Here is a 26612-nt window from a genome sequence, read left to right as displayed (position 1 = left end):
CCATCCCTCTCCATTCCTCCACTGTGACTAAATTATCAAACTGCTTATCCCACATCCAATACTAGATGAAAGGTTTTCCTCCAATTAAAAATCAGGAAGACCAAAGCCGTTGTCTTCAGTCACCATTAGAAATTCCATTCCCTAACTCCCGAGTCCATCCCTCTCCCTGGGAACTGTCTGAGGCTGAACCACACTCTGCACAATCTCCATATCAGATTGAAATGAAAAATGAAATTGCTTATTGTCACAAGTAAGCTTCGAATGACGTTACTGTGAAAAGCCCCTCGTCTGTTCGGGGAGGCTGGTACGGGAATTGAACCGTGCTGCTGGCCTGCCTTGGTCTGCGTTCAAAGCCAGCGATTTAGTCCTGAGCTAAACCAGACCCTAAACCCACACAAACACGGGGAGAATATGCAAACTCCACACGGACAGTGACCCAGAACCGGGATCGAACCTGGGACCTCGTCGCCGTGAGGCCGCAGTGCTAACCCACTGTGCCACCGTGACCCCAAGATTTGACCCCAAGTTGAGTTTCTGACCCCATATCCACACCATCACTAATACCAGATATTTGAATCTCCATAACGTCACCTGTGTCCATCCCCACACCAGCTCATTTGCTGCTTTTATTTTGTGTAATAACCTTTGATGTGGCACCTTGGGAAATACCTTCTGGAAATCCAGATAAAGTACATCTACAGGTTCCCCTTTATTGACATCCCTTGTTACTTCCTCAGAGAACCTTGATAAATTAGTCAGTCACAATTGACTTCCTGAACTCTATTTTCAAACACTGTCAAAGAAAATTCAAATCTCCTCTACCCCTCTGGCTCCTTTGCCAATTACCTTAGAGGGACTCACTTTCTGTTAAAGAGCTTGTCAACCTCTCTCACCCACTTTCCCAAAAGTGAATAAATTTATTCAGGAAAAGTCCAACAAATTCAAATATTTTCCTGTTATAAGTTTATTGATGAAACAGAAACATGGTTAAAAAAAAAAACAGAAAATTACTTGAGGATCAAAGACAACCAGAGTAACAGGATGTTCACAATGTTCTGGGTCCCAAATGGTTCCCCTTCGGCTTCTCTGTACCCTGTTCTCGTGACTCCCTGCTTTGGACACGGGGCACTGGACCCTGGGGGTCGCATCACCATCTGCCCCGGTCACCCTCCCCTGAACCCTGATTGGTTGGAGGTGCAGTTCTCAGTCAGTCTTCCAGCACCTTCCTGTCTCTATTATGAAAAATGAAATGAAAATCGTTTATTGTCACATAATAGCAGTAGCTTCAAATGAAGTTACTGTGAAAAGCCCCTAGTCACCACATTCCGACGCCTGTTCGGGGAGGCTGGTACGGGAATTGAACCGTGCTGCTGGCCTGCCCTGGTTTGCTTTAAAAGCCAGCTCTTTAGCCCGGTGCTAAATCAGCCCCTATTAGCGACGCCCATGGCAGTTTCCCACCTGGGGAACAAGCCCCGTTATTCTCAGCTAAATTCTGCCCTCAGCTCCATCACCTGGCTGTCATTGACACGAGCAATAGAGACTGAAAGGTGCCCGAGGCTCAAATAGGAATACAAAACCTGTGGATTAGGATCTTCGTAAAGGTCAGCAACTTCTTGGAAAAAATCAAATTCCCAGTCAACAAATTAAAGGATCACATGACGTGACTTTTAATACAACAAACAAACAAACTAGAAGCTACTTAAACTCAGAAACCTACACATTAAACTTTAAATTAGAACTTTGCCCTTTTACATAACCTACAATCACACTCCAAGATTATAGTTACTCTGTCCTGGAAGTTGAAACTTAATTGTCTCAGGACCTGTCCAAAGTGATCATTCATTCCCGAGGATTTACTTCCGTTCTTCGACCAAGACACTGAGGGAAAAAAGGGAGAATAGAATGTGAACTGGCAAAATACATAAAAATGGACTGTTAAAGCTTCTGTGGCTATGTAAAAAGGAAACATTTTGCTCAGACAAAAGGTTTGTCCGTTCCAGATAGAGTCAGGAGAATTTAGAATGAGGAATAGAGATTTCTACAGCCACCTCGTTCAACTCTCTGGGATGTGGATCATCAGCTTTTGGGGATTTATTCACTTTCAACCCCATTAATTTTTCCAGTGCTACTTTTTCACCAATACTAATCTCTGCCAGTCCCTTGGTTCTCTGGTGTTTTGGGGACAATTTCTGCATCTTCCTCTGTGAAGACAGACACACATTGTTTAGTTTATCTGCCATTTCCTTGCTCCCCATTATAAACTCTCCTGTCTCTGCCTGGAATGGACCCACATTGGTCTTTGCTAATCTTTTCCTTTTCACATTTCTGGAGAAGCTTTTCCAGTCAGTTTTTATGTTTCTCGCCAGTTTGCTCTCATCAGTTTCTTGGTCCTCCTTTGCTGAATTCTAATGGATCTCATGGAATCTTTAACTTTTCTTGTTAGCCACGGTTACATCACTTTTCCTGTTGGATTTTTGTTCCTTAAAGGAATCTATATTTGTTGTATATATGTGAAATAAAAGTCGCAAAAATCCCAGAGGACCATAGGCTGCTCTCCCCTTTGACAGAGAGAGAGCTGACTGGAGGTGATTTAACCTGAGGGTCAGCACACCTCATAGAACATAGAACATTTCAGCGCAGTACAGGCTCTTCGGCCCTCGATGTTGCGCCGACCTGTGAAACCACTCTAAAGCCCATCTACACTATTCCCTTATCGCCCATATGTCTATCCAATGACCATTTGAATGCCCTTAGTGTTGGCGAGTCCACAACTGTTGCAGGCAGGGCATTCCACACCCTTACTACTCTCTGAGTAAAGAATCTACCTCTGACATCTGACTTATATCTATCTCCCCTCAATTTAAAGCTATGTCCCCTCGTGCGAGACATCACCATCCGAGGAAAAAGGCTCTCGCTGTCCACCCTATCCAATCCAATCCAATATATCTTTCCTGAGGTTTGGTGCCCAGCCTTTCCTCATAAGATCTTCCCTCCATACCAGGCAACATTCTGGTACATCTCCTCTGCACCCTTTCCAATGCTTCCACATCCTTCCTATAATGCGGCGACCAGAATTGCACGCTATACTCCAAATGTGGCTGCACCAGAGTTTTGTTCAGCTGCAACATGACCTCATGGCTCCGAAACATCCTTCCGCACTGTCCTCAACCAGGCGAGGGGCCTGGTTGAGAAGGCGGGGCCTTCATGAATAAACTCAGCCAGAACGGGAGTTGAATCTTCACTATTGGCCTTGCTCTGCATCACAAACCAGCCGTCCAGCCAACTGAGCTAACCGACCCTCTGATAAATATGTAATAATTCCTTAAATATTAGGTATTCCCTGTACCAATCAGTTTCCCAGTCCACCTCAGACAACTTGCCCCTCGTACCCGGATAGTTTTCTTCTGTGAGGAACGTACAGATAACTTAAACAAAAGAACCATGTAACCACCAGGGCCCATCTCCATGGTAACGTGGCATGCTTTGCGGGGTTCCAAACAGAAATGGCAACTAAATATCTTCAAACTTCCAAACACCCTTTCACTCTGTGATCCTTGTGCAATTTGAAGCCAGGTATTAGCAACAAGGCTCAAAGATCATCAGCCCACTGGAGGCAAAGTGGTGAGACCGGGCAGTCCAGCAGAAAGAAACAAATGACCATCCCCACTGACCACCTGTTAGAATGAACAAAATGCAGTCCTGGGTGTAAAGCAGAAACAATAACAGCAGAATCCAACCCCTGTAATCGATTGTGAAATTGTTGGCGTCACAGCAGGTCCGATGAAACATGCAATCCCGTCTCACATTGAGAGGTGGACGGCGTCTCCCCAGTGTGGCCTCGCTGGTGTGTCCGCAGGTGAGATAACTGAGTGAATCCCTTCCCACACTGAGAGCAGGTGAATGGCCTCTCCCCAGTGTGAACTCGCTGGTGTCTCCGCAGGGTGGATACTTCAGCAAATCCTTTCCCACACAGTGAGCAGGTGAACGGCCTCTCTCCAGTGTGAACTCGCTGGTGTGACTGCAGGTTGGATACTCGAGTAAATCCTTTCCCACACAGAGAGCAGGTGAATGGCCTCTCCCCAGTGTGAACTCGCTGGTGTCTCTGCAGGTGAGATAATTGAGTAAATCCTTTCCCACACTGAGAGCAGGTGAATGGCCTCTCCTCAGTGTGAACTCGCTGGTGTCTCTGCAGATTGGATAACTGAGTAAATCCCTTCCCACACTGGGAGCAGGTGAATGATCTCTCCCCAGTGTGAACTCGCTGGTGTGTCTGCAGCGTAGATAACCGAGTAAATCCTTTCCCACACCGAGAGCAGGTGAGTGGCTTCTCCCCAGTGTGAACTCGCTGGTGTGCCTGCAGGCTGGAGAACTGAGTAAATCCCTTCCCACACTTTGAGCAGGTGAATGGCCTCTCCCCGGTGTGACTGCGTCGATGAATCTCCAGCTGAGATGGGACTCTGAATCCCTTCCCACAGGCCCCACATTTCCACGGTTTCTCCATGTTTTGGGTCTCCCACGTCTCTCCAGGCTGGGCCTTGTCCACAACAAGGGTACGGTCTCTCCCCGCTCTGAATGCCGTTATGTTTTTGAGGCTGAGTAACTGGTTAAAGCTCTTTCCACAGTTAGTTCACTGGAACACTCTCACTCGGGCGTGTGTTGTGTGGGTCTCGGTGCTTTTCCAGTCAGACTGATGGTTGAAATGTTTAGCTGACAGTTTGGGTAAAGATTTCTCCTTCTAGATTGAAAGCCCGATAACATTCAGGTTCCAAGGAAGGAAGTGACTGTCAGATCGAGACGTGACGTTTGAGATTTCTGTCTGTAATTCCTCCTCGTCTAATATACTGTAAAAACAATTTACAAAATTCATCACTGTCAGTACAGGTTAGAAATTCAGAACAGATAATTCTAGTTCCGATGGAACATGTTTTCCTCTCTTATTCCCCGAAAGCTGTAAATCTCCATCCCACACACTCTCCCTCCATTCTCACTCTTCTGTATCTAATATTCACCGTCCTAATTCTCCTGAAGGTGCTGATTCATGTTGATTTACAGATCCAAGCTCACTGCTTCCTGTCCAGATCACAACAAATATGAGCTGCAGTCGGCCATTCGGCCCATCGAACCTGAACCATTCAATGGGATGATTGGCCGATCTACCTCAGCATCATTTTCCCACACTATCCCCATATCCCCCAACATCTTCAATGTCTGGAAACCTATCAATCTGGGGGGGGGGGGAAATGTGATACAGGTGCGGGAGTAGCTGGTTTTCCACAGGTTCTGGTGCCACTCACCTATAATCTGTCGATTATCCGGAGAGCCCGCCACTCGTCTCCCTATTCCTTGAATTCATATTTGTCATCATGTCCCTGGAAGACGTCAGAGTTTGGTCTGGTAGGATTATGCCGGAAAAAGTGAATAAATCAGTGATAAAACAGCGCAGGTGGATTCAGCGGGGTGGAGCCACCTTTTCAGCATGGTGGCCTGATCCTCAGGAGGTCTCTCGACTCCGGGGCTCTGGCAGGCGGCGAAAATGATAACTGCTGACATTGTCCGTGTTACTGACCAGAGGCTCAGTATGCTGACTCAATATCTGTGAGCTCATGAGGCCCAGTTGCAAAACACCATGAAGAGGCTCGATGATCCGGAGGAGAGAATCCTGAACGTTCAGCAAGATGCCTCCTCAACGGGGGCAAGAATTCAATCCTTTGAAAACCAGCCGAGTGGCTGGCAGAGGTCCTGGAGGACCGAGGGTCGGAGAAAGAACATTCGAGTCGTTGGCCTGTCAGAAGGTGTGGAGGGTAAGGCTCCCGTTAGGTTCTTCGGGGACCGGCTGCCACGTTTTCTCAGCTGGATGTGAAGCCTGAGTGTTCCAAATTAGAAAGAGTGCATCATATCCTGTCTCTGAGACTGAGGGATAGTTTTCATCCCAGGCCTGTTGTCATTCACTTCCACAACTTGAAAGATCGGCAGAAGGTCCTGGAGACGGTTACGGTGAGGTGGCGTCCGGCTCCAGGAGGGAGTGAGGATTCGGGACTTTTCGGCAGCAACACAAACGAAGCGTCGCGACGTCGATGAAGTTCAAAGGCAGCTCAAGGCTGTGGGGAGTGAATTCCGTCAGGCTTTATCCTGCTCCCGAAAAACGGTATCCAACAACTCCGTCAAGTCTTTCAATAATCCAATTAATGCCTTGACCTTCATTAAATCCATGAAGGGCAAGGATCTGGAGGGACGGTTTGCAGTTCGGACTAACTCAGGTTCTAATCCGGACTCTTTCCCTGTCATGGTGTTGTCGGAATTTCAGAATCACAGGAATACCCATAGGGACAGGAGTAGGCCATTCAGTCCCTCGAGTCTGTCCTGCCATTTAGTGAGATCAGGCTGATCTGTGACCTAACTCCATATCCCTGAATATCTTTGCTCAACAAAACTCTACCTCAGATTTAAACTTATGTTGGATGATCAGCCATGATCGTGATGAATGGTGGAGCAGGCTCGAAGGGCCAAAAGGCCTCCTCCTATCTTCTATGTATCTATGTTAACAACTCATCCAGCTTCACCTGCTGTTTGTGGGAGAGAGTTCCAAACCTCTCCCATCCGTGTGTGAAGTTCTTCCTAACATCTCTCCTGAACGGTCCAGCCCTGATTTTTAGACAATGATCCCCAGCTTTAGAATCTCCAACCAGTGGAAATAGTTTATCTTCATCGACCCTGTCTTTCCCTGTTAATATCTTAAGAGATATTTAACCTTCTAAATTCTTGCGAAAACAGGCCTAATTTGTGTCATCTCTCCTGGTAATTTAACCCCTGTAATCCAGGTATTGTGGGGTATTGTTTGATTGAACCTGTGTTGCATTCCCTCCAAGTGCAAAATATCCTTCCAACGGTGTTGTGCCCAGAACTGTTTACAGCCCCCAAGTGGGGTCTTCCCAGGGTTTTGTCCAACTGCAGCATAACTTGTCCAATCTCCAATCCTCCAGATATAAATGCCAGCATTTCATTAGCCTTTTTTATTAATTTCTGCACTTGTTTGTGGCATTTTAAGGATCTGAAGAGGTAGAATTCCGAACAGACTTCAGAAGATACAAAATGGATGCCGCCTGATATAAAATGGACTCTGTTTAAAGACATTAAATGTGCTGACTTACGCAAAAGACATTTGCACAACAAACTGACCTTTGAGTTATAAGTTATTATCATACTTCTCCGTTGTTCAACTGCTATCATACAAAGAGTTCCAACCACAAACCGCGATGAAGGCAGATGTTCAGTAAAAAGGCAACTGCCCGTACCGGATGTTGCAACGCAGTGTCTGTCATAGTATCTGCTAAGTAAATTAGCAGAAGTTGGCCTCGATTTCTTGCTGTTTCCTATTGCAAAATGACTAATGCATCTGCCTAACGAACTGACTCATGATCAACTGTCAACTTTGTTTACTCATGTGTATAAAGGCTAAGTCCCAAACACAATCGAGGAGAAGTTGGCAACCCCCTGTCTGAGGGTATAGGGCTTCTCCCAGAGCTCTGTCATTTAATAAAGCATTTCTCTCACTGAATAGTCTACAGTCTAGTTTCTGTGGGTTATTTTTCCCACAACAGATCTATGCACCTTCACCCCCCAGTCTCTTCGACATCCACTGTACCAAACCTCTTTCCACCTAGAAAGTACTCTGTTCCATTCGCTTTTGGTCCAAAATGTATAACCTCACACTTGCTTACATTGAATTCCATTTGCCACAAATTTGCCCATTCACCGAGTCTGTCAATATCTTCTTGCAATTCTATGCCATCATCTAGGCTGTCTGCGATGCCACCGAACTTGAATGTTTTGATGTGCCAGGTGTTCATCCAGGTACTGTTTTAAAAATGTGAGGCAACCCGCTTCTACCACCCTCTCAGGCAGTGCATTCCAAATCATCACCACCCTCTGGGTAAAAAGGCTTTTAACTCCGAACCCCCCGAAACCTTCTGCCCTTCACCATGAGCTCATCTCCCCTTCTGACTGACCTTCAACAGAGGGGAACAGCTGCTCCCTATCCACCCTGTCCAAGCCCCTAATAATTTTGTACAGCCCTAATAATCTTGCACACCTCCATCAGATTTCCCTCCCCCCACCCCCAATCTTCTCAGCTCCAATGGAAACAACCCAAGCCTAAAGGATAATCCAGAAAATTACAAGCCAGTGAGCCTTACGTCAGTGGTAGGGAAATTATTGGAGAGAATTCTTCGAGACAGGATTTGCTCCCATTTGGAAGCAAGTGGATGTATTAGCGAGAGGCAGAATGGTTTGTGAAGGGGAGGTCGTGTGTCACTAACTTGATCGGGTTTTTCGAGGAAGTGACGAAGAAGATTGATGAAGATCGGGCAGTGGATGTTGTCTACATGGACTTCAGTGAGGCCTTTGACAAGGTCCATCATGGCAGACTGGGAGAGAAGGTGAAGTTGTACAGGATCAGAGATGGCAAGATGAATACAGGACTGGCTCGGTCATAGAAGACAGAGGGTAGCAGTGGAAGGGTGCTTTTCTGAATGGATGGTTGTAATTTGTGGTGTTTTGCAGGGATCAGTGCTGGGACCTTTGCTGTTTGTAGCATATATAAATTATTTGGAGCAAAATGGAACCGGTCTGATTAGTAAGTTTGCAGATCACACAATTGTTGATGGAATTGCAGATAGCGATGAGGACTGTCAGAGGATACAGCAGGATATAGATCGGTTGGAGACTTGGGTGGAGAGATGGCAGATTGAGTTTAAACCAGACAATGTGAGGTAATGCATTTTGGAAGGTCTAATACAGGTGGAAATATACAACAAATGGCAGAACCCTTTTGAGTATTGACAGGCAGAGAGATCTGGGTGTACAGGTCCACAGGTCATTGAAAGTGACAACGCAGGTGGAGAAGGTAGTCAAGAAGCCATACGGCATGCTTGCCTTCATCGGCCAGGGCATTGAGTCTAAAAATTGGCAAGTCATGTAGCAGCTGCATAGAACCTTAGTTAGGCCACACTTGGAATATAGTGTTCAATTCTGGTCGCCACACATACTTCCAGAAGGATGTGGAGGCTTTGGAGAGGGTACAGAAGAGGTTTACCAGGATGTTGCCTATTATGGAGGGCATTAACTATGAGGAGGGGTTGGATAAACTCGGTTTGTTCTCACTGGAACGACAGAAGTTGAGGGGCAACCTGATAGATATCTACAAAATTATGAGGGGCATAGAGTGGATAGTCAGAAGCTTTTTCCCAGGGGTGGAAGAGTCAATTGCTAGGAAGCAGAGGTTTAAGTTGCGAGGGGCAAAGTTTAGAGGAGATGTGCAAGGGGAACCTTTTGACACAGAGGGTACTGGGTGCCTGGAACTCACTGCTGGAGGTGGTGGTGGAAGCAGGTACAATAGTGACGTTTAATGGGCATCTTGATAAATACATGAATAGGATGGGAATAACGTAATATGGACCACGGAAGAGTAGAAGGTTTTAAGTTAGATGGGCAGCATGGCCAGCACAGGCGTGGGAAGTTAGAAGGGCCTGTTCCTGTGCTGTACATTTATTTGTTCTTTGTTTGTTCTATCCAACATCTCTTCATAACTCAAATGTTCCATCCCAGGCAACATCCTGGTGAATCTCCTCTGCACCACCAGTTCAATCATATCCTTCCTCTAATGTGGTGACCAGAACTGCTCACAGTAATGTCTCATATGTCATTTTCACCACCCTATTAACCTGCCCTTCCACGTTCACAGATCTTTGGACAAACAAATCAAGGTCCCTTTGTTCCTCAGAAACATCCCAGTGTCACGCTGTTCATTGAATACTTTGTTGTCACATTACCCCTTCCAAAATGTGTCACCTCACACTTTTTAGGGTTAAGTTTCATTTGCCACTTATCCGCCCATTTGACCAACCCGTCAGTATCTTCCTGTAACCCAAGACACTCGACCTCACTGTTAACCACCCGGCCAATCTTTGTGTCACCACAAAGCACTGATCCGACCCCCCACATAGCCGTCCATGTTGTTTGTATCAATGCTGAATAATAGGGGACCCAGCACAGATCCCTGTGGGATGCCACTGGTCACTGGCTTCCAGTCACTAAAGCAGTCGTCACCCTCTGTCTCCTACATTTAAGTCAATTTTGAATCCACCTGCTCAATTTCAAGTCTCTCATGTGGGATCTTGTCAAAGGCTTTGCTGAAATCCATGTAAACTACATCAACTGTACTACCCCCATCTGCACACCAATTCACATGCTCAAAAAATGCAATCAAATTTGTTAGGCATGACCTCCCTCTGACAAAGTCATGCTGACTATCCTAATCAAACCTCTCCAAGTGGAGATAGAGTCCATCAGAATTTTCTCCAATAGTTTCCCTACCACTGATGTGAAACTCACTGGTCTGCAGTTCCCTGGCTTATCTCTACAACCTTTTTAAACAGTGGGACCACATTAGCTGTTCTCAAATCCCCTGGCAATTCCCCTCGTGGCCAGAGAGGAATTAAAACTTTGGGTCAGAGCCGCTGCATTCTCTCCCTCACCTCCCACAGCATCCTGGGAAACAATTCATCCAGATCTAGTAATCTAATAATCTTATGGGCGGCATGGTAGCACAGTGGTTAGCACTGCTGCTTCACAGCAGCAAGGACCTGGGTTCGATTCCCAGCTTAGGTCACTGTCTGTGCGGAGTCTGCACGTTCTCCCCGTGTCTGCCTGGGTTTCCTCCGGGTGCGACGGTTTCCTCCCACAAGTCCCGAAAGACGAGCTTGTTACGTGAATTGGATATTCTGAATTCTCCCTGTGTACCCGAACAGGTGCCGGAGTGTGGCGACTACGGGATTTTCACAATAACTGGCAGTGATAATGTCAGCCTCCTTGTGACAATAATAAAGATTATGAATGGGCCGAAGGGTCTCTTTCCGTGCTGTAAAACTCTATGACTCTAAAGATAGAGGTGGGAGAGGGAGGGAGGGAATGACTTTACAGAGAAACTGCCAAAGCCCCAACATTCACCAGCTCTAAGGACACACCTTAGCTCCCTTTCCAATCTGAAAGCAGCCTGAGCTGGATTTACATTCCCCTTAATTGACCATTGCTGGGTGATAATCCTGTACTTCCTCACCTCACACCACTGTGACAGCACCTTCACTACACAGACTGCAGCAACTGACCAAACATCACCTTCCCAGTTATTCCTGAAGGCACCGCCTTCCCAACCTGGCCCCTTGCCTGAGGTGTGGTGATCCTCAGGTCACATCACCGCCGGTCAGCTCTCTCCCGGGACCAGGCCCTGGTTCACAGCCGCCAACTTGGGGAGGCAGAGCGCATGCGCTGGCGTCTTGGTGATACTGCAGCTAGTGGGCGGGGCCTGAAGGTTTCTGATCCCAGCCGGGTCCTAGTGCCGGTCAAACAACTGCATTGCAACTGGTTTTTAAAAAGTTTCACCCACGCCTGGGCTGAAGCTGATGTTTGTGGACTGGAGGCGTCTCTGGATTACGTAGACATTCAGTGTGAGGCTGCAGCCTCTGTATAGCTACCTGAAGAGGGTGAGACAGCGTTTGATTACAATTCGTGGTCCTTTCCAGTCCATTATCAGGATGTTTGTGAGATATTTTCTTACCCTCTGGGTGATCTTTCTTTATTTAAAATACATTTCAGCAGCAGGCTTACTGGTAATTTTTAAAGGAAAGGTTATTTATTATCACACTATTTCCCTGGATGTTTGAACATCTCAGTCTCTCGTCTCTTTCACACTCACTGGCACATACACAGAAATTAGGTACAGATCAAGTTGAAGCTGGAATGATGAAAATGGAATGTAGACTAATCTTTATATCGCTGCAGGCCTGTTGTCTTCTTGTTCAGCTGATCATTTAGTTGGAGTGAAGGGTTTTTAGAAACAAATAATTCTCATGAGGCTCTGAAGCTTCTTGTAGATGAATAGCCAGGAGGTTGGTTCTCAGGTGGACCTGGAAGCTGGATTAAGTTCAGTACTGTGGCTGCACTGGGAGACATTCAGCTCTGCTGTTTCAACTGGTTCCTGGTGCTTCAGATACTTCTCACACACACATTTGTTCAGAGTTTATTGTACTGCATCCCTGACAATTAACTGCAGGGTTAAAACTCTCAGACCCAGAACACCCCGATACAATAACAGTTTACGATGCTCACTCACGCTTATCTCTGTCCCAATTCGAGCTCATTCTCCAGTGTTCAATACGGCACTTGGAGACTAACACTCCAGAGATTTCATATTCCTCAAATGCTGGTTCATCCTGACACAACGAGACATTTAAACTTCACATGTGGTTGCAACGTTTCCTTATTCAGATCCGTGTTTAACTAAATATTGGTCACAGAATCTATTATTACCCACAGTTTAATGTCCAATTCTTTTCAACAGTTACATTATATTTCCCATACCTGAGAGAGGATCAGAAACGTACAACTAATCGTCTGCATAAAGGGGCACTCTATGTTCCTCCCCCTCTCCCCTCTCAATCCTTTCCATTTCACTGACGATCCAAGCGCAATGGCCAACCGTTCAATCGCTCGCGCAAACAATAGTGGAGACAGCAGGCATCCCTGTCTTGTACCCGTGTAGTCAGAAATATCCTGAGCTCACAGCATTGGTCCGGACACTAGCCATAGGAATTATATCGCAGTTTCACCTAGGAAATAAAAGTACGCCCAAACCCAAATCACCCAGACCTCGAAGAAGTAGCTGCCCTCCACACGGTCAACGGCCTTCTCCACATCCATGGAGATGGTTACCTCCGGCACCTGCTCCATAGGGGGCGACATGACCACATTCAAAAGCCTGCTGATGTTGGACGATAACTGTGGCCCCTGACAAACCCTGTCTGGTCCTCAGAGATCACTTCTGGTGTGCACTCCTCCAAACATTTTGCCAGAATCTTAGCTGGTGTTTTCACATCAGTATTGATTCATCAGGGATGAGAGAAATCAGGCCCAACTTCTGTGTGGCCGGCAGCAACCCCCTCAGCAGAGAGTCATTGAACATTCCCAGTAAGTACGGCACCAACAAGGCCGCAAACTGTTTGTAAAATTCCACCGGAAAACCATCTGGCCCCAGGGCTTTCCCCGATTGCTAGGAACGAATACAGTCAATAACTTCCTCCAACCCCATTGCTCATCACTCTATCTACCACTGGGAAGTCCAATCCATCTAAACATTGTCCCGTCTCCGAGCCATCCTCCAGTGGTTCAAACTTGTCTCGCCCTCAATGAATAACCTCAAAAGCTCCATTAATCTTATCCGGGGCAGTAACCAGCTCTCCCCCCCTCATCTTTAACCTGAGCTGTTCCCTGTGTGGCTGCCTGCCGTCTCAATTGGTGAGCCAATAATCAACTGGCTTTATCCCCATACTCATAAAATGCTCCTCGCAAACTGTAAAGCTGGCTCACCGCATTCCCCGTCGATTCAAACTCAAACATCATTTGTACATCTTTCTCTCTGCCAAAAACTCTGCCTTAGGGGCCGTGGATTACTGCCGATCCATCTCCAACATTAAATCTACCGACCTCTGCCTTTCAGCCCTGCCAGCCTTATCCATGAGGGAGATTTTATTTTAATATTTTGAAGCGAGTTGTTCTGATCTGCCTGAAAGCAGATTCAATGGTATCTTTCCAAACATAAATACTTGAAAGGGAATAATTTGCAGGGCTGTGGGGAAGAGCAGAGCAGTTAGATGAATTTGTCTTTTCAAAGAGAAAGCAGGAGGAATTTTGGGCCAAACAGACTCCTCCTTCAGCGTGTGCATCTGAGCCTCCTGCCTTTATGCAGGTTAAAAGGGACAGATTTCATTGCAGCCTCTTCCCTGTATATGTATTGTAAGAGAAGTGTTTCTCGTTCGCTCTGAGTGACTGATGTAACCGGTTGGAGGCCCATTTCCCACTCAGTCCTCCAGCACCTTCCTGTCTCTCTATTAGTGCGATGCCCATGGCAGTTTCCCAACTTGGGTGCAGGCCCTGTTATTCTCCTCCAAATGCAGCCCTCAGCTCCGTCGCCTGGTTGTCATTGACACGAGCAATAGAGTCAAAAAGGTGCGCGAGTCTCAGTCGAAAACTGTGGCTCTAAACCAATGCTCTCACATTTGTTGAAGTTAAATCCATGTTATCGAGACTGGGGTCTTTATTATTAGATTTAGGCAAAAGTTGGGGGGTTTTAAAGGGTAACTTTCCCTTTCAAACTTTGTATTGTCTATTGTGTCAACCATGGCTCAGTGGGTAGCCCTCTCACCCTGAATCAGAAGGTTGTGGGATTAATTCCCAGTCCAGGAGCCCCGAGGACAAAAATGACATCCAATATTCCTCGTGCCAGCACTGAGGGAATGCTGCACTGTCGGAGGTTCCTTCTTGCAAATAAGATGTTCAACTGAAACCCCGTCTGCCCCTCTCAGGTCCTGTAAAAGTTCCCGTGTCCACTATTGTGAAGAGGAGTTGCGGGGGGGTGATCCCCGGTGTCCTGGCAAATATTTATCCCTCAATCAACATCACTAAAATCAGATCATCTGCTCATTATCACATTGCTATTTGTGGGATCTTGCTGTGTATAAATTTGCTGCTGTTTTTCCTACAACACACCAGTTACTACCCTTCAAAAGTACTCGATTGGCTGTAAAGCACTTTGGGATGTCCTGTGATTGTGAAAGGCGCTACAGAAATGCAAGTTTTAAAATCGAAGATTGATGTTATCTGATCTTCTTATCTATAACTTAATTGATCTCAGCCACCCCCAACATACCATTGAATAAATTCACTTTGTTTCACTGTTCCAGTCACGTTTTTAACCAATTAAAGAAAAGGCAGAATTCTCTGTATAGTAAATTTAAAATGTTTATTAAAAGAAAAAGGTTTACTGAACGACTTGAAGACATTGACGTTTACAACTTCATGCAGGTGATCAGTCTGTGGAAGCGTAACCCTCCCTGGCTCCTTCTTTGACAGTAATTTCCTTGGAACTCGGCCTCGAGTCTTCAGTACTTGGCCAGCAAGGAAGTCCTTTGGAACGTCGACCTTTATCCCCAAAGTGGCCAAACAGGGGCTGGTTTAGCACACTGGGCTAAATCGCTGGCTTTTAAAGCAGACCAAGCAGGCCAGCAGCACGGTTCAATTCCCGTACCAGCCTCCCCGAACAGGTGCCGGAATGTGGCGACTAGGGGCTTTTCACAGTAACTTCATTGAAGCCTACTTGTGACAATAAGTGATTTTCATTTTCATTTCATTACCTCATGTCAGAGTTGGGCATGTGGTAACATGACCACTGGTCAATTGGGCACCAGTATAATTTAATTTGATCTCCAATTACTGATACCACCTTCTCTCATTAACTTTGACAGGAATACAATCAAACTGTTTCATACTATCCCTTTACCTGATTCTGCACAATTCTTTATTCATACAGTTTCGAATGTTGAGGCTAATCAGGGCTGGAAGGTCTCTCTTGCCGGTACATTTATCCTCATTGCCCACACACAGCAATTAAGCTTTTACAATTTTACAGCAAATAAAACTCAATCCTTGACTATAACTACTGATTCATTCATTGCTACTATTTTGACCACTTTATGAGTTCCATCCTTAATAATAATAATCACTTGTCACAAATAGTCTTCAAATGAAGTTACTGTGAAAAGCCCCTAGTCGCCACATTCCGGCGCCTGTTCGGGGAGGCTGGAACGGGAATTGAACCTGCGCTGCTGGTCTTGTTCTGTATTACAAGCCAGCCGTCTGAGCCCACTGTGCTAAACCAGCCCGTGTGCTAAACCAGCCCCTTTGATCGAATGGAATATTTCCATTTCCAAGGGATTGATCATCGATTTCAGGAAGCGTAGCACGACACACACTCCCGGTTGCATCAATGGCTCAGAAGTGGAGATGGTCGATAGCTTTAAGTTCCTGGGGGTCACTGTGATCAACAGTCTGTCCTGATCCACTCACGTTGATGCAACAGTCAAGAAAGCCCAACAACGTCTCTACTTCCTACGGGAGCTAAAGAAAATTGGCATGTCTGCATCGACTCTCACAAACTTCTACAGATGTTCGATAGAGAGCATCCTATCCAGCTGCATCACAGCTTGGTATGGCAACTGCTCGGTCCAAGATCGCAAGAAACTGCAGAGTGTGGTGAACTCAGCCCAACGAATCACACAAGCTTACCACCACCACATTGATTCTGTATGCACCTCCCGCTGCCTCAGGAAGGCAGACAGCATTATCAGAGACCCCTCCCACCCAGGCATTGCCTTCTTCCAGACCCTTCCATCAGGCAGAAGGTACAGAAGTCTGAAGACCCGCACATCCAGACATAGGAACAGCGTCTTCCCCACAGCTATTAGACTCCTCAACAACTCCCCCTCGGTCTGATCTGTTTCCTTCAAAAACGCTGTTCACGACGTCCTATGCTGCTCTTGCTCATGTATTTGCTTTGTTTGGCCCCTTGTTCCGCACTGCAACCAATCACTGTTTATCGATGTACCAATTGTCAATGTTCTCTGTCGATTATTCTTTGTGCCTACTATGTACGTACTGTGTACGTTCCCTCGGCCGCAGAAAAATACTTTTCACTGTACTTCCGTACATGCGACAATAAATCAAATCAATCAAACATTTAACTTTTCTTGTTTGCCATGTTTGAATCACTTTTCCTGTTGGAATTTTGTTCCTTAATAAAATCTAGATTTGGTGTATTTTTGTGAAATAAAAATCACAAAATACCCAGAGGACCACAGGCTGTTTTTCTCCTTTGAGAGAGAAAGTGAGAGAGCGCGAGCGAGCTGACTGGCGGTGATTTAACCTGAGGGTCACCACACCTCAGGCGGGGGGTAATGCTGATAAGGCCGGGCCTTCATGGCTAACCTCAACCGGTGTGGGAGTCGAACCGCGCTGTTAGCCTCGCTCTGTGTCACGAACCAGCCGTCCAGCCAACTGAGCTAACCGACCCCCTGGTAAACATGTAATAATTCCTCAAATATTTGCTATTCCCTGTCTCCCATCAGTTTCCCAGTCCATCTCAGACAACTTGCCCTTCAAACCCGGATAGTTTTCTTGTGTCAGTAACACCCAGAAAAGTGAGTAACACCCAGAGATTTTGTTTTTTAAATTTAGAATACCCAATTCTTTTTTTCCAATTAAGAAGCAATTTACCGTGGCCAATTCACCTACCCCGGGTTTCGGGGGCGAGACCCACTCAGACACGGGGAGAATGTGCAAACTCCACACGGACAGTGACCTGGATCGCTGGGTATATCCAGATCAATTAAACAAAACAAATGTAACCACCAGGACCCATTTCCATGGCAACGTGGCACGTTTTGGGTGGGGGGTGGGGCTGTTCCAAGGTGAAGTGGGAAATAAATATCTTCAAACTTCCAAACACCCTTTCACTCTGTGATCCTTGTGCAATTTGAAGTCAGGTATTAGCAACAAGGCTCAAAGAGCATCTGCCCACTGGAGGCAAAATGGTGAGACCTACCAGTCCAGCAGAAAGAAACCCTCCGACCATCCCCACTGACCACCTGTCAGAATGAACAAAATGCAGTCCTGGATGTAGAGCAGAAACAATAACAGCAGAATCCAACCTCTGGAATCGATTGTGAAATTGTTGGTGTCACAGCAGATGCAATGAAACATGCAATCCCGTCTCACAGTGAGAGGTGGACGGCGTCTCCCCAGTGTGAACTCGCTGGTGTCTCTGCAGGTTGGGTAACTGAGTAAATCCTTTCCCACACTGAGAGCAGGTGAATGGCCTCTCCCCAGTGTGAACGCGCTGGTGTCGCTGCAGGTTGGATAAATGAGGAAATCCTTTCCCACACTGAGAACAGATGAATGGCCTCTCCCCAGTGTGAACTCGCTGGTGTCTCCGCAGGGTGGATAACTGAGTGAATCCCTTCCCACACTGGGAGCAGGTGAATGGCTTCTCGCTAGTGTGAATTCGCTGATGTGACTGCAGGGTGGATGAATCAATGAATCCTTTCCCACACTGAGAGCAGGTGAATGGCCTCTCCCCAGTGTGAACTCGCTGGTGTCTCTTCAGGTTGGATAAATTACTGAATCCCACCCCACACTGAGAGCAGGTGAATGGCCTCTCCCCAGTGTGAACACGCTGGTGTGACCTCAGGTTGGATAAATTACTGAATCCCACCCCACACTGAGAGCAGGTGAATGGCCTCTCCCCAGTGTGAATTAGCTGGTGTCTCTGCAGGGTGGATAACCGAGTAAATCCGTTCTCACACTGAGTGCAGGTGAACGGCCTCTCCCCAGTGTGACTGCGTCGATGAATCTCCAGCTTCGATGGGACTCTGAATCCCTTCCCACAGTCCCCACATTTCCACCGTTTCTCCATGTTTTGGGTCTCCTCCTGTCTCTCCAGGTTCGACAATCAGTTCAGAATACGGGTAGGGTCTCTCCTCGCTGTAAATGGTGTGATGTTTTTTCAGGCTGTGTAACTAGTTAAAGCTCTTTCCACAGTCAGTTCACTGGAAAACTCTCACTCGGGTGTGTGTTGTGTGGGTCTCGGTGTTTTTTCAGTCACACTGATGTTTCCACGGTCAGTTCACTGGAACACTCTCACTCGGGTGTGTGTTGTGTGGGTCTCGGTGCTTTTCCTGTCACGCTGATGTTTGAAATCTTTAGCTGACAGTTCGGGAAAACATTTCACCTTCTAGATTCAAAGGCGGGAGATATTGAGGTTCCAGGGAAGGGAGTGACTGTCAGATCGAGACTTGACTATTGAGATTTCTGTCTGTAATTCCTTCTCATCTAATATCCTGTAAAAACAATTTACAAAACTCATCACTGTCAGTATAGGATAGAAACTTAGAACAGACAATTCTAGTTTCTACGTCACATTTTTCCTCTCTCTTATTCCCCGAAAGCTGTAAATCTCCATCCCACACAATCTCCCTCCATTCTCACTCTGCTTATCTAATATTCACCCTCTCTAGTCTCCTGAAGGTGCTGATTCAGGCTGATTTACAGATCCAAGCTCACAGCTTCCTGACCAGGAGATCGCAACAAATATGAGCTGCAGTTGGCCATTCGGCCCATCGAGCCTGCTGAACTATTCAATGGGATCATTGGCTGATCTACCACAGCACCGTTTTCCCACACTATCCATCATATCCCTCGACATCTTCAATATCTACAGGAGGGACATAGAGAACCAAGTGGAGTGGCGTAGCAACAACAATCTCTCCCTAAATGTCAGCAAAACTAAAGAGCTGATCATTGACTTCAGGAAGCAAAGTATCGTACACACCCCTGTCTGCATCAATGGTGCGAGGTGGAGATGGTTGACAGCTTCAAATTCCTAGGTGTGCACATCACCAAAAATCTGTCCTGGTTCACTCATGTCGACTCTACGACCAGGAAAGCACAACAGTGTCTATACTTTCTCAGGAAACTAAGGAAATTCAGCATGTCCACATTAACTCTTACCAACTTTTACAGATGCACCATAGAAAGCATCCTATCTGGCTGCATCACAGCCTGGTATGGCAACTGCTTGGTCCAAGATTGTAAGAACCTACAGAGAATCGTGAACACAGCCCAGACCATCACACGAACCTGCCTCCCATCCACTGACTCTGTCTACACCACCCGCTGCCTAAGGAAAGCAGGCAGTATAATCAAAGACACCTCCCATCCGGGTTATTCTCTCTTCCAACTTCTCCCATCAGAGAAAAGTCTGAGAACACACGGTGACAGGGTCAACAACAGTTTCTTCCCCGTTGTTACCAGACTCCTGAATGATCCTCTTATGGACTGAACTGATCTCTTCACACATCTTCTCTACTGAGTAGTAATGCACTCTGTATGCTCACCCCTTGCCTGTGCATTTATGTAGGTCCTATGTTTTTTTTCACGTATGGAACGATCTTTATGGACTGTACACAGAACAATATTTTTCACTGTACCCCGGTACATGTGACAATAAATAAAATAAATCAATCAATAATCTCTCATTGTAACCTAACCCCTGTAGTTCAGGTATCGTGGCATATCGTTTTAGTAAACCTATATTGCACTCCCTCCAAGGCCATCTTCCCGAAGGTGTGGTGCTCAGAATGGCTCACAGTTCTCCAAGTGGGGTCTTACCAGGGTTTTGTATAACTGCAGCATAACCTCTGTGACTTTATACTCCAATCCTCTAGATATAAATGCTAGCGTTCCTTTTTGATTATTTTCTGCACTTATCCATGGCATTTTAAGGATATGTGCACCTTCGACAGCCACTGTACTCAATCTCTTTCCATTTAGAAAGTCCTCTGTTTTATTATTTTTTGGATCAAAACGGATAACCTCACACTTGATTACATTGAACTCCATCTGCCACAAATTTGCCCATTCACCTGGTCTGTCAATATCTCCGTGCAATTTTATGCCATCGTCTGGGCTGCCTACAATGCCACCTAACATTGTATCAATAGCAACAGTGAAGAGGCCTTTCGCCCATCAAGTCTGCCCGAGTCAGAATCCAGGAGGGAGATAGAGAACCTAGTGGAGTGGTGCAGCGACAACTATCAATCCCTCCATTCCAGCAAAACTAAAGAGTTGGTAATTGACTTCAGGAAGCAAAGTACTGTACACACCCCTGTCAGCATCAACGGGGCCGAGGTGGAGATGGTTAGCAGTTTCAAATTCCTTGGGGTACACTTCTCCTAAAATCACCTGGTCCACCCACATCGACGCTACCACCAAGAAAGCACAGCAGCGCCTATATTTCCTCAAGAAACTAAGGAAACTATCTGGCTGCATCACAGCCTGGTATGGCAACTTTTCGGCCCAAGACCATAAGAAACTTCAGAGAGTCGTGAACACAGCCCAGTCCATCACACAAAGCTGCCTCCCATCCATTGACTCCATCTACACCTCCCGCTGCCTGGGGAAAGTGGGCAGCATAATCTGCCACCCGGCTTACTCAATCTTCCAACTTCTTCCATCGGGCAGGAGATACAAAGGTCTGAGAACACGCATGAACAGACTCAAAAGCAGCTTCTTCCCCGCTGTTGCCAGACTCCTAAATGACCCTCTTATGGACTGACCTGATTAACTACACCCTTTGTATGCTTCACCCGATGCCGGTGTTTATGTAGTTACATTGTATACCTTGTGTTGCCCTATTATGTATTTTCTTTTATTCCCTTTTATTTTCATGTACTTAATGATCTGTTGAGCTGCTCGCAGAAAAATACTTTTCACTGTACCTCGGTACACGTGACAATAAACAAAATCCAAATCCAACACTGACACACGAAAAACGCCTGACCCACCTACCTAACCCCATTTGCCAGCAGTTGATCCATAGCCTTGAATGTTATGACGTGCCAGTCTTCATCCAGGTACTTTTTAAAGGATGTGAGGCAACCCGCCTCTACCACCCTCCCAGGCAGTGCATTCCAGATTGTCACCACCCTCTGGGTGAAAAGGTTTTTCCTCAAAACCCCCTGCCCCTCACCATGAACTTGTGTCCACTTGTGACTGACCCTTCAACTGAGGCGAACAGCTGCTCCCTACCCACCCTGTCCATGGCCATCATAATCGTGTCCACCTCGATCTGGTCGCCTTTCAGTCTTCTCTGCTCCAATGAAAATAACCCACGCCTATCTGAAGGAATCTTTAATTTATAGGAATCTTAACCTGTCGAACCACGCCAAGTTTGGGGGAAGCTTAGTTGATGAATCAAGTCCTGGCGCAATACGACAAGTTGTAAGATTTGTACTATTTGTAGACTGTGTTAAGTTGTTCGATTCCTTGTATTATTCGACTGTGCATAGTTGAAGGAATTTATATCATCTCTGCTATTCGGTGACCAGTAGCACTTTGCGAATACTGGAACTCAGCAGAAATTTGCAGTATAAACTCCTCAGGTGCCAAAAAGAATTGTTTTATTTGTAGTCGCTTGATTACAATTTGAAAGTCATTTAAAAGGCAATTCGTAGACAATTCAAAGCTTTCAGAGAATTACAGACATTATCTTTCTTTGCTTAGGCAGACAGCTCGAAAGTAACTTTTAAAAGGTCAAAGTCTGGCAATGAAACATGAAGAGAGAGAGAAAGTGTTGAATCCCAAATTTCTTTATCCGTCAGTCTGGCCTCAATAAAAGTCGAGATGGATTTGCAGGTATAACATTAGTTATTTTATTCAGCTTGCAAGCTACCTAGTCCACAGTGATACAGATAACATGTTGCTCTCTGCAGCCCCGGGAACTAAGTGAACGTCCCAGACAAAGAGATCAGTACTGATACATTCAAATGGCATCAAGTTTCACATACTCGACACCCATAGGTCAGCCTATGTCCCTCCTGACTTGTTTGATCTATTCTGATTGGCTCACTTCCAATCCCTTTCTCCGGCCCCTATCAATGCAGCATCACTCTCATAGACACACCTCTTCCTGCTTTTTCCATGCGGTCTAAAATCCTTTGTCTCTACTTGCCAGAATCAAAGTGGCTTATTTCTACATTACATTAACTAATATCTCTAAAGTAACTATTTTATATCACATTCATCAAAAGCTAATCTTCAGCTAAACTCAAACTCAAAGTCAAAAGTGGACTAACATCACTGACACAGACTGTTAGACTGACAGAACCCCCAAAAGACATCTCTAAAATGGAGACTATAAAGGACAAAACTGACTAAACTAACAGAAAGACAAACTGACAGAACCCCCAAAAACAATAAAAACTAAAATGGAGACTATAAAGGACAAAACTGACTAAACTAACAGAAAGACAAACTGACAGAATCAAAGACAACACAGCACAACACACCCCCAAAGACAATACTCCCAAAGACAACACACAACACACTTTCAAAGACAATAAAACCTAAAAACTAAAAACAACCTAAAATGGCGGGGAGAAACTTTTTAGTTATACACTTTCATATCTGTCTTAAGTCGTCTAATTACACCCCAATATAATCCTAATTGGTTTGGGTTAGACTCAAACACATTTGATTTGATGGCAAGCCGTCCATCTTCAATGTGCAACATCAGCTTTTCTGACCCAGCTGTTATCTGCATTCTGAACAATGTTGCTGTGTATTCAGTCCCTGTCCTTGACAATTAGCACAAGCAGTGTCAAATTATCTTGCAACTGTGCTGTTTTAATGTCACACTGTCTTTGAAAATATGTATTTGCCAGAAAAACGTACCTCAGTAAAAGTGAATTATGCTGTATAAATGGGTATTTAAAACTGGGGCTCAACATTTATGCTTAAACAGCTATCTTTTACCTATACTAGTTGTATTCGAAATACCTGGCTTCGACACTATCCAACCTCGCTTCATAACTTAAATGTTCCATCCCAGGCAACATCCTCGTGAATCGCCTCTTCACCCCCTCCAGTGCAATCACATCCTTCCTGTAATGTGACGACCAGAACTGCACACAGTACACTAGCTAATAATAATAATGATAATCTTTATTAGTGTAACAAGTAGGCTTACATTAACCCTGCAATGAAGTTCCTGTGAAAATCTCCTCGTCACCACAGTCCGGCGCCTGTTCGGGGACACAGAGGGAGAATTCAGAATGTCCAATTCACCTAACAAGAAGCCGTTCCCCATTTAGAAAATAGTTTGCCGCGATTATTCCTTCCAAAGTGCATAACCTCACACTTTTCCATATTCTAATACATCTGCTACATCTTTGCTCACTCTCCTAACCTGTCCAAGTCCTTCTGCAGCCTTTTCGTTTCTTCAACACTACCTGTCCCTCTACACATCTTTCTAGCATCTACAAGCTTAGCAACAGTGCCCTCTGTACCTTCTTCCAGATCGTTAATGTATTGAATAGTTGTGGTCCCAAAACTGACCCCTGTGGAACACCAATAGTCCCCGGCTACCATCCTGAAATAGACCCCTTTATCTCCGCCTGTCAACTAATCCTCTAACCATTCCAGTACCTTGCCCCGAACACCATGGGCTCTTTTCTTATTTAGCAGCCTGTTGTACGGCACCTTGTCAAAGGCCTTCTGGAAACCCAAATGGATCACATCCATTGGCTCTCCTTTGCCTAACTTCCTTTTTACCTCCTCAAAGAATTCTAACAGATTTGTCAGGCATGACCTCCCCTTGATGAAGCCGTGCTGACTCAGTCCTATTTCACAATGCACTTCCAAGAACTCCGTAATAATGGACTCTAAAATCTTATCAACAACCAAAGTCAGACTAACCGGCTGATAATTTCCCATCTTCTACCTCTTTCCTTTCTTAAACTGGGGTGTTACATTAGTCACTTCCCTGTCCCCTGGGAGCCCCTTGACTCCAGTGAATCCTGAAAGATCACCACCAATGGCTCCACAACCTCCGCAGTTATCTCCTTCGGTACCCTGGAGTGTAGTCCATCCGGTCTGGGTGATTTATCCATCTTCAGACCTTTCAGCTTCCCCAGCACCTTCTACTTAGTGATGGCCACTACACTCAACTCTGCCCCAGACTTTCTTTCCCCCACTCCCAGTTTTCTCTTTCCCTCCCCTCTGTTGGATCGCCCTCCTTGCCCTTGAATATGGAGCATCTTGTGAAGGCACTGCTGGTAGTACTGCTCCAGTGCTTTTGAGGTGCCTGCTCTTGAGGTAGCCGTTTGAGGGTAGAAAGAGTGAGGGATAGCCAACAGCTCATGGAAAGCAATGGCATGCACGGTTTCATCAGCACTGCCAATACAATTGATGACCTAAGCAGTCAATGGCCCCACTCCACTGAGAGCAAAGTGTGGAGGGGAACTCATCAAGGACAGAGTGTCAGTCAGTGCTCACTGGAGGGAACATTCTGAAGAACCCCTCGACCGAGACTCTGTCTTTGGCTTTAACGTCCTCAAGTCCATTCCTCAGTATCCTATCTGACCCAGTCCCCGTGGTACCCCGATCTGGAGCGGAGTGAAAAAGCCATTCAACAGCTGAAAAACACCACGGCCTCTGGGGCAGAATGAATTCCTGCTGAAATTCTGAAGCATGGCGGGGTTACACTCCTGGCATAGCTACACAATCTCATATTCTTCACCTGGGAAGAAGGATGCATGCCGGGGATCTCAGTGACACTGTGACTATATTCAAGAGGGACAAGTCTGATTGTGGTAACTGCACAAGCGACTCCCTGCTGTCTGCCACAGAGATCATTGCCAGGATCCTCCTCAATGATCTCCTCTTCGTGGCCAAAGAGCTCCTTCCAGAGTCACAGTTAGGTTATCTCCCTTCACGAGGCACCAAAGACATGATCGACACTATTTGACAAACACAAGAAAAATATACGGAACAGCAGCAATCGCAGTTCTTTGTCTTTTCTGACCTCACAAAAATGCTTTACGCCGTCAAAGTGATGTTTTATTCAGTATGTTCTTCAAATTTGGTTGTCCTCAGAAATTGGCCACCATCCTCCGCCTGCACAATGATGACACACAATCCATGATCCTCATCAATGGAAATACCCCAGACACTTTCTCAGTGAAGACTGGGATCAGACAAGGCTGTGTCACTGCACCAACCCTCTTCCCCTTCACGGTAACACAGTTGTTAGCACTGTTGCTTCACAGCACCAGGGACCTGGGTTTGATTCCCACTTAGGTCACTGTGCAGAGTCTGCATGTTCTCCCCGTGGGTCTCCCATAAGTCCCGAAAGATGTGAGGTGATTTGTAAGTTGAACTGGACATTCTGAATTTTCCCCCAATTTACCCAAACAGGCGCCGGAGTGTAGCAACTAGGGGATTTTCACAGTAACTTCATTGCAGTGTTAATATAAGCCTACTTGTGACAATAATAAAGATTGTTATTATGGTGTTCATAAACTCCAACCTTGTTAAAAGAAATTAAATTCTGAATAAAAATCAAGTGAAATCAATGTGTTAATCATAGTTAATCACTGCAGTGTTAATGTGAGCCTACTCATGACACAAATAAAAATTATGATCTCACCTCCGGCAAATTACCAGCGGGTGTGGAGATAATCGACAGGACAGGAAACCAACACCACCTTCAAAACAAAACCAGAATCAGTTGAACCTCAGACATTAAGCTCCAGTTTGCAGATGTCTGATCTGTTTGTTAAATCCATCCATCTCCCTTGATTCTATAACCATTAATACTCTTGTCTCACAAACTTCTGTCAATCTCAGTTTTTATAGTTTCTATTGACAGAATCTGAACAGAATTCCAGATTTCACTATATTTTCTGTGAAGTGATTTCTGACTTTGCTCCTGAACAGCCCAGTCTCAGTTAAACAAATAAATATCACTGATTTGGACATTTAAATGGTGACAATTGTTTTACTCTTAACTGGTTATGTAAAAGAATTTCAAAAACATAATAATTTGAGTAAAACTCTGCGGAAGCTGGAAATGTGAAGTGAAAACAGAAAGTTGTGGAAATCCTCAGCAGGTTTGGCAGCTTCTGTGAAGAGAGAAAGAGAGTTAACATTTCCAATGCAATCTGATTCTTCTTCAGAACTGAGTGTTTGCAGCATTGTGGGTTCATTTGCCAAACATACTGAATGTGAACTTTGTGGTTCTTACAGATATTTGGCTGTAAATCTGATTTCAGACCTTCCTCTGAACACTTTCCAACCTCAGCTCCAGCTCATTGTCCTTCACTAAAGAC

The 26612-nt window shown here is 45.6% G+C and overlaps 3 long non-coding RNA genes across 8 annotated transcripts in view; all 3 read right to left on the bottom strand.

Moving 5' to 3' along the window:
* The window catches only part of LOC140418404 (uncharacterized), a 128285-nt gene that overhangs the window by 27880 nt on the left and 73793 nt on the right, over nt 1-26612 (bottom strand). The gene's annotated exons all lie outside the window — the stretch shown is intronic.
* LOC140418397 (uncharacterized) lies at nt 947-26612 on the bottom strand. 6 transcript variants are annotated; one of them, XR_011944997.1, is made up of 3 exons: nt 26528-26612; nt 25931-26405; nt 947-1878 (listed from the first exon to the last, which is right to left on the bottom strand). It is a non-coding gene; the product is annotated as an uncharacterized lncRNA (long non-coding RNA). The 6 variants fall into 6 exon arrangements; XR_011944999.1 differs by having other exon boundaries at nt 25931-25988; XR_011944998.1 differs by lacking the exon at nt 26528-26612 and adding an exon at nt 26503-26519.
* On the bottom strand, nt 14835-25923 carry LOC140418406 (uncharacterized). The gene is made up of 2 exons (XR_011945016.1): nt 25307-25923; nt 14835-18782 (listed from the first exon to the last, which is right to left on the bottom strand). It is a non-coding gene; the product is annotated as an uncharacterized lncRNA (long non-coding RNA).

Source organism: Scyliorhinus torazame, chromosome 5, assembly GCF_047496885.1.
Source record: "Scyliorhinus torazame isolate Kashiwa2021f chromosome 5, sScyTor2.1, whole genome shotgun sequence".
NCBI classification, from domain to species: domain Eukaryota; kingdom Metazoa; phylum Chordata; class Chondrichthyes; order Carcharhiniformes; family Scyliorhinidae; genus Scyliorhinus; species Scyliorhinus torazame.
The sequence above is the reverse complement of the archived record's forward strand: the minus strand, read 5'-3'. Positions and strand labels throughout refer to the sequence as shown.